The sequence below is a fragment of the Lactuca saligna genome, chromosome 1, assembly GCF_052625555.1.
Source record: "Lactuca saligna cultivar CGN05327 chromosome 1, ASM5262555v1, whole genome shotgun sequence".
In the NCBI taxonomy this organism is placed as follows: Eukaryota; Viridiplantae; Streptophyta; class Magnoliopsida; order Asterales; family Asteraceae; genus Lactuca; species Lactuca saligna.
The window spans coordinates 192,674,085-192,681,781 of record NC_136417.1 but is presented as its reverse complement, the minus strand read 5'-3'; positions in this window follow the sequence as shown (position 1 = coordinate 192,681,781).

Here is a 7,697-nt window from a genome sequence, read left to right as displayed (position 1 = left end):
CTTGCTTTAGTTTTGGACCAAGGAGTGTCATCGATGATGTGTCTAGATGACATTTGGTCACGGGACAAAGAAGAGAAGGATGAATCATTTGATATAGAGACTTTTGATTAACCTATAGATCCAATGTTTCTAACAGAACACTATGGAAACATGCTGAGCATTTCATTTACAGAATGAACTTCACCATCGAAGATGGGAAATTTCAACAAGATCTTAGTGAAGGGCAAAACATACTCATGATGAGGAGGTTGAAGAGAAGGGTCAAGAGCAGATAAATGAGATATACATTTGGTATTACCATTTGAGTCAGTAGTACAATGATTAGTAATTAGAGTTTGATTTATCTAAAAGGTACTGAAAAATCTTGTTTTAGAATCGATCTCGTGACTATCAGCTTTATAAAAAGTTTGTTTAGTCTCAAACCATTTTGATAAACAACACCCTCAATATCACCACCAAGGATTTTAGCACACTGATAAGGAATTTGAACAGTAATAATTCTCGTGACATTACATTGGGAAGAAGCCTAATCATTCAAATAAGCTTAGTACTTATTGCAAGATCTACAGCTTTTTCCTTTTCAGCGTGAAGAAAATTATTGGTCAGTATGATACAAGAGTTTTCCCTTTTTAAAAGAGAAAGGGATTTCTCAGAAAACTTTGTTTTTCTTTAATATTTTTCAATTCAAACATGAGAGAATATTTTTATATATCGGAGATAGAAAGATCAAAGCGTAAATTATCATGCATGTCATTCTTTTCAGTAGAGGAGTAGTTAACAACATTCTTTACGTGATACGTGGTGGGTGAATCCTAGTCTTGAGACTTTGGTTCCTTAACAACTTAAGAAAGGCCAGCATCAAAAGTACTAATGCTTTCCTTTGGTGCTTCAGCATGAGACTCGATGATTTGAGCCACTAGATAATTACCTTTTAAAACTTCATCATTAGAAAGTCCTTCTCAGTTGAAAGTGAATGATAAGGTTTTCATCATCGCTTGTGTAATTGATAAGTTTTGAACCAAACGATAGACATGATATGGAAGAGAGTTTCCAATAGCAACCCTCTCCTTTACATGAGGATTAAGAACTCTTTTCTCTTCCTTGTTTTATCCCAGTACAGACTTCTGCTTTAATCCATTACCGGATGCATTATCATTAGATAACTGATGCATGGTGGTGGTGGAACCATTGTTAATGACATCAAGGATGTCATAGTCCATGATCTCAAGAACATCTCTATCCTTTGATTTCCATCCAACAAAGTTATGTTCATCAAAAAGAGGTATATTGCCAACAACAGACGATTTGGGATTTAAATAGTTCGACAAGATATCAAAGAGAGTGAGGTCATAAAGATACATAAAGCATTATTTTAGGGTTTCTTGCTAAGTTTGATTATATATGATTACAATAACAAATATCCCACTATTTTTGGGATGTATACCTATCTAAGTAAATTTTTATACTAATCACAAAAATTATGGATCAAATATCTTTTCTATATATACAATGAATAACCACCTAATATACAAATATTACTTAAATTTTAAAGTTCATGTTGACGCTGATAAATTGGGGTTGGCGTTGGCGCTGGAGAAGACGCTGGTGTTGATACAGGTGCTTGTAACCAGCGTGAAGTGTTTGACTCATCAGATCATAAGGTGTGACCTTACATGTTTCTTTTTTGAAGGGTTTGGGGCTGAAGAGGATGCCCTAATCCTTGAAATTAGGTGTTTAAAGATGGAAGAAATCCAAACAGATCATGGGCTTGGTTTTCAGTTGGTTCCACATCATGGCATTCCTCTGCCATATCGTGGTGGTAATCAGATGCATATTTAAAAGCTTCGCTTACCACATCATGGTGCTCTATTCAACACACCGTGATACAAGATTTTTTTTAAATCCTACCCTGGATCCCTCTAAGTCCTCAAATGATCCATCCTAGATAATGAGTGTTCCAAATCTCCCCCACTTAAATTAGATTTCATTCTTAAAATTTGTCTTTCCAATTTTCTCTTATAACACCTTTTGAAGCACTCAGAAGATTTCCAAGACCGATTCCTTCAACACGAGTTGAGGTCACTTCGAAAGAAAAAATATGCAATCATCGACAAAAGGAATTCAAAACCAGGCTAATAAGCCAAACCCGACCAGAAACTCCCAAAGGTCAAATTTATATCCAATGTAACGTACGTTAACCACATGATCACCTTCAGAAACTGATGCCAAATGCATCCTTAGCGAGAAATATATGACCAGACGAAGAAAAAACACTAACAAAACACCACTAACCCACAATGATCAGAACTAACTTCATCTTCCGAAAGCCCCCAGACCTGATCCCTCCAAGACCTCCTGACATTGCGTTATCTTTTAAATAATTGAAGAAATGAATTAACAACCTAATACCAAAGGCAGCAACCTCACACGCGGATGTACAAGTAGAATTCCCAAACAAAATCCTAGCTAGAAAAGACTAAACTAACCTGAACATCAGCCATGTTGATCAAAAAATCCATAGATTCAATATATCCAATATCTCCACAGCCTTGCACCGTCCTACTGGTAAGCTAAAGTACGGAACCCATTGACGACCGTCATCGTTGACGTCACATATAGATGCAAAAGCAAAACCATGATTAAAAATGTAACACCCCATCTGTTAAATAATTAAATGGATAAAATTAATAAAGGAATAGAGGCCCTAAATCCGTAATAAGTTATCAGTGTTTGTCCTAAGGAGCTGAATGACGTAAATTCTAAAAATTTGGGATCTTTATGGTAATAATTGGATTTCAGTTGTAATAAATTATGGGAAGCAAGGACTAAAGAGTAAAATGGGGTTTTGGATGGTAATGATTTGAGAAGGAAGGACTGAATATGTCGTAATTGAGATCTTGGGGATTAAGGGGTAATTTCCGGTTTTGTTTTGCAAAAGATTCTCAAAGCGGATGACTCTTTGGGTAAATTATAGATCTTAGTTTAAATTGAATTTAAGGTGAAAGGGTGAATCATGTAGGCGACCTAACATCAGTGACTATTTATTCCTATCTATAAACAATTAAGCATCTGGTCCCCATGTTAGCGACATAGTGTATGGGAGGGAGTCGTCTCCTGCTTTTGTGGCTTCATCTGTATCATCGGGTTATATAAAGAATAAACCCTTAGATGGAATGAAGAATATGTATGTTCACTGGCGGCAAGATAGAGTGAGAGACATTGAAGTTGTGAGGGAATGTTGTGAAAGAAGAACTGTGAGGAAGGAGCCTCCATTGTTGGGTTTCTTCGCCAGTCGAAACTCTCACTAGAGCGTTATGTGAGACAAGGAGGTGGGGATATTTTAGCGAGAATGAGATCATTCCTTCAGCTCCAAATCTTATAGACACCGTGAACTAGGTGGGGAGGCGTTCCTGATGGTTGCGTCGTTCACCGACATTGCGTGGGCCTCCGGTGAATTCCGTATGTTCTACAGAGCAATGAAGGTAGGTAAGACTCATTTCATCCTTTGATTTCTTTTCTTGCATTGGTGACTTCGATTAGAGAGAAATTGATCGATGGGTTCTAATCCCATTTTCTTGGCCTATCTATTTTCCGACGACTGTCTTGGGACCTCCAACAACATCTGGATAAAATCCTGAATAAATCTCCGATAGTATCGATGGATGCTCTAGTGTGCAACCTGGATGATAGGTATGATTGGACTCTTGCTGGGCTTTTAAGGGGTTAGTATGTATCATGTTATGTAATGGGCTGGTGGCATGTTTTGGGTTATGCGAAGTTGGGCTATTAGGTTAAAATGATTATTCTATGAAAGAGCATAATTAGAAAATGAGGTATTATCAAATTATTAGAGTCCTTTAAATTCAAGAGTCGATGCTATCCCTAGTAATTAATGAAATGAATATATATATATATATATATATATATATATATATATATATATATATATATATATATATATATATATATATATATATATATGGTGTGATCTATAATTTGGATTATCAATAACTTTATTTATTATTATATGGATGTGCTAGTTTTAGAATTGTCGAGACTCGCATTTTTGGATCATTGGAGTTAAATTATGAATTACATCCGACCACACCGTATGTTTGACCGAGTGGAGTGATTGACTTAATGGATTAAGTTTTTAATGGGTTAAGTAGTTATACTTAACCCTAATCAACATTTCCTATAAGAAACCCTAATTATTCTTTGGACTCTGAGTTGGGCCATATATGAGCCTTTATGATTATGAGATATTGGACCAAGAATAAGTGGTTCGGCCTTATGGCAAGACCATGTAGAGACTTGGCCCCAATTGGGAAAATTAGGCCATAGTTGGGCCTTTGTACAATATTAGACTTTTGGGCCTTTGGATTGGGCATTGGGCTTGAGCCAAGCTAAGATAGGGGTAAAGTAGTCTTTTACCCCAAGTATGAACTTATGGTTATGAGTTGGAACCTAATTATTAATTGGGTGTTATTTTGATATTGGCAGACCGGGACTTTGTCATCCAGCAACTATGGTTTTGTCAGCAGGACTTTAGCAGTGTGAGGTGAGTTTCCTTCCAGTAGGAATGAGTCTACAGCCATAATGTCGGCCCGTTTAGTGAGCAATCACTTCCAGACATCGGTCTGATGCAGTAGTTCAGGGTGCTTGATGTCTTTGTGATTCAAGCATGTTTATGTGTTATGTGTTCCGGACTTCAGTCCGATGCAGTATGCAGTATATGTGTTTATGCTAGTTGATTTGTGTTTATGCTCTGCTATGCTTAGTCAGTTCTGGACTTCGGTCCGATGCAGGGGACAAGGTCTCAATCAGTTCCAGACTTCGGTCCAATGCAGTTAGTTCCGAACTTCGTTCCGATGCAGGGGACAAGGTCCCAGTCAGTTCTGGACTTTGGTCTGATGCAGTTTCCAGACTTCGGTTCGATACAGAGGGAAAGGCCCTGGTCAGTTTCCGGACTCTGGTCCGATGCAGTTTCTAGACTTCGGTCCGATGCAGTGGGCAAGGCCTAGTATGTGCTTTATATGTTATTGTATGGTATGTGGTAGTTTGGGGGAGCTCACTAAGCTTCGTGCTTACAGTTTTAGTTTTGGTTTCAGGTACTCAGTTTTCAAAAGATGAGCTCGGGAAGATTGCAGTGCACACACAATTTGTTCCGCCTGGGATGTTTATACTCTGATATACTTGACAATTGTTTTAATATTTTGACATACATTGTTTACGATTTTTAATGAGGTTTATTCACTATGGTTTTTATTATTAAATTAAACGAAATTTCCAGAATGTGTTTTTGGGATGTTACAAAAAAGAAAACAAATATATACGAAACCAAGTCACACATCCTCTCACCTCTAACAGCCCGGTGACTACTCAAAGGAAAAGTTAACCAAACAATATTATTTATCACTGCCAACCAGTCTATTCCAATCCAAGTGAATGCCACGGCCTCAACCACAATCTTAAAACACTCCTATCATGACATATTTAAGACATTAACTCTCGGCTCCCCAGAATATGTCTATCACTAACTAAAGCCACTCAACCTAATATAGGCACACACTGGACATGTAGAACTTAGCTATCTGTATCAGGCCTTTGGATCGTGACTCAGACTTCTAGGTTAAAACTAAACAAGAAAAGAAAACGGAATTCCTCCTCACAACCCTCAACCTGATCTTTTATCCTGCTAGAATCCTAAAGAAGACAAGGTCCTACGGAACTACCTAACAAACCTGCAACAAAGATTACATAAAAGGAAATACATGAATGAGTAATAAACCCAACACAGATCCATGAAAGTCATGCACCTACATTTAAACGTCTTAAACGTGCGTAATATGGGGGAAGACTGGAATCTTATCAAAATTTTCCTACTACGACATCTCCATTCCCCCTCCCCCAACATGGAATATGCAAAGCATCCAAACATAGCCAATATAAAGCTAAAGAACCAACTCAAACCAAGTGAAGTACCACCTATTCCTTCCCCTTAGGAATAAATCAATGTGGAGTAAGATAGTCCTTCGAACCATTGAACTCAACCCTAAAACCTTCATCATAAAACAACTGAAAAAGTGGTCAATTCAAAATTTTTGAGTCTATGTCACCCTAGAACTTCAGGCTATGAAGCACTTAATATACAATCAACTCAAAGGAAATTTTGTAGAAGGAAAACGTGATACATAAATGAAAAAACAAAAAATTGGAAACATACTCGCAGCCTACTTAGTCATCGCACTGGGATCCTCTGCAACAAGCTGGTAAGCTTATACTTCCATCCTAACTACCTCTACCATCCCATGATATCCATCTAGAGTCTACAACGGTAAATGTGTAGGGTTCAAAACTTCACGAAAACTGAGAAGGCTATTACAGGCCTTGGTGTGGAGCACCTTATTGCAATGAAAATAAACTCATGCACCGTGCCTACAATCTCAGCTAAAATGCCTTTCCTTACCAAACTTACCACACTCGAAGCTCCCCTACTCTGCTACTCAAGATCTCAAGTCAGCAGACTTGAACTGCTTGGTCATTGGCTCTTCTCCTTTCTTCTCAGTCTCTATCTTAATATCTCTCTTCTAGGCATTGAACTACAACTCAGCCAAGGTTTGGTACTGGGTTTTCACTACAAACTCTCTAATCTTGATCTTCATCATACTCAAGCATCACGACATCTACACCTACTCTCAAGTAGCATATTCTGGATTGAAGAGGGTTATATTTGTAAAGATCTTGGTGATATTCGTTAACGATTCATGTCTTCTTGAGCGATAGATACTCCTAAGTTGGTCACTCTCTCTCTCTCTCTCTATACAAGTGGGACATACTCCACCCATAACATCTCCAAAAAAATACTCCTAAGTCACCATAGCTCACTTTGCATGTGAAAAGGTCTAGGTTACAAACTCCTACCAATCGTTCATTCACCAAAGAAGAAGGTTCAATGCAAACTTCACTTTTCTAGTCCCCCGAACATGAACATGTATAAAAATGTCCATCCACATCAAATATCTATATCAAATAGGTGATCGGGTGCTTATCGCCTCCGAACAACGAAGACTTCATAATACTAAACTCCCCGTACTTAAGGGTATAATGTAAAACATCTAAATCATGTATGTGCATGCAACCCTAAAAATTGATCTATTTTTTCTCGAATAGAACATACAACTTGAACAACAAAATAGAAACCCTAGAACACAAGCATATTTTTTGAAAAATACCAATAGGGATAAAAGAATCATACCTTGATTTCTTTATAGTAATAACAATGCAAATCCTTGTGTTGTTGAAGCCTTGAGAGCAAGCGTCACAAATGGCATGCCTCTAATGGTTCACATACAACACTAGAAAACGAAGATGATTGAGAAGGAGGGGAGAGGCTAGAAAATTCAGCTATCCCTTAAAAAGAGAGAGTGGCCAAAATTCTTAGGGTTGGTGGTGTATATATAGTGTAGTTAGGAAACCCTAGATAAGCCCTAATCCAACATTATCTTAAACCGGGTAATTATCCACTTTCTTGTTTATGCACCAGGGATTATTCTAGAATCCCTTAGGCTACAAGAAACCATAAAAGCCTAACAAAGATCTTGAGGATGGGTTTTAGGTGCAACAAAGAAAAACCTATGTGTGCATGCAACCCTAATTCTTGGATCTATGTTTTCTCTAATTGAACATACAACTAT